This window comes from Actinia tenebrosa, unplaced genomic scaffold (assembly GCF_029948245.1).
Source record: "Actinia tenebrosa isolate PJP-AT-01 unplaced genomic scaffold, QUT_ActTen_1.0 PGA_scaffold16__25_contigs__length_10494907, whole genome shotgun sequence".
Classification (NCBI taxonomy): Eukaryota; Metazoa; Cnidaria; class Anthozoa; order Actiniaria; family Actiniidae; genus Actinia; species Actinia tenebrosa.
This window is the reverse complement of record NW_028292576.1, coordinates 172,348-173,619: the sequence shown is the minus strand read 5'-3', so window position 1 is coordinate 173,619 and position 1,272 is coordinate 172,348. Positions and strand designations below refer to the sequence as shown.

At 39.2% G+C, this 1,272-nt stretch overlaps 1 non-coding gene across 1 annotated transcript; it reads right to left on the bottom strand.

Moving 5' to 3' along the window:
- Window positions 1-900: 900 nt before the first annotated feature.
- Window positions 901-973, bottom strand: Trnaw-cca (transfer RNA tryptophan (anticodon CCA)). Its single transcript has one exon. It is a non-coding gene; the product is annotated as a tRNA-Trp (tRNA).
- Between the last annotated feature and the right edge of the window lie 299 nt (window positions 974-1,272).

The window sequence follows — 1,272 nt, the reverse complement described above, 5'->3', positions numbered from 1 at the left end:
TTCAGGAGTGTCTTTGACTTTAGACGAATGGACATCACTCAAATCGGCAATTGAAACAGTGGATACGGAGTTAGTGAACAATGAAGCAACTACTGCATCCAGTCAGTCCAAAACCACCGATCTTCATCAGGAGCCAACGTTCCCTGGACCCATCCAAACCCTTCATGATGATGGCAATGCGCAAAATTACGAGGCACAAGGAAAAGATTATTTACCAAGAATTTTCACCACTTCTGAACTGGACACTATTTTAAATGCGCTTGGTCCGGAAATGGAACTGACAACAAGGGAACAGCAAAGTGGATTAGCTACTGGACAGCAGCAAGTACCCAGTTGGGGATCTCGAATGTACTATTATCCGCCGTCATAGAAAATAATTATACCAAAGACATATTGTTTTGGATTTGCTGTAGCATTTATTGAAAAGTGAAATAAAATATTTTGTTTCTTACAAATGAAGTTGGTGTCATAATTAATGTACATGTTTGATATGATTTCGAGCTCTAACATTGCAGTGTTGACAGGCACCATCAGTTTTACCTGTCAACTAGTATGTACGTTTCTATTCACTGGCAATGAGGTCAACTAGATTTAGGCTTTCAGGCCAGGTACAGGAGCAATTCCAGAAATCACCACCACAATACGGGCATGTCGTAAAATATTCAGGGCAAATAAAGCAGTTTGGTATTTCCACTGTGTGAGAGCAGTCAGAGTACTTTTTTCCACAGCGATCGTGCACCAAAGGAACTTCGACGATATGGCCACAACTTAGAGTGCGAAATCGTTTGGACGTATTCATTGATTATGTAAGGTGCTTTAACATATACGTGTTCGGTTAGCTTCTGACTAAAACCAGAATCAGGATACTTTTCCTCCTCTCTGTCCAAAATACAGTAACAATGACCTTAATGGGAATCGAGCCCATGAACTTCTGATCTGGAGTCAGACGTGATAACCATTACACCACAAGGTCCTCTGTGATTTTGTATAGTCAAGATTGTTTAATATACTCCTGTAAGCATGTCGAACGAAGTACTTTTATTGTTCATGGGATTATGAGATTGGTTATTGAATATCATTGCTTAGTTACTGTCTAACATACATTTACTCTACCTTGAATCTTCAATCAAAAGATGAAATGCAGCTCTAAGCAACAGTCAAAACTAAACCGATCTCTATTCCATCTAGCTTATTGTAGATAAGATTAAGCCGGTGAAAGTGACGACACCTTCTTGTACTCCATAAAATAACAAGCTAATCTCGTACACATTA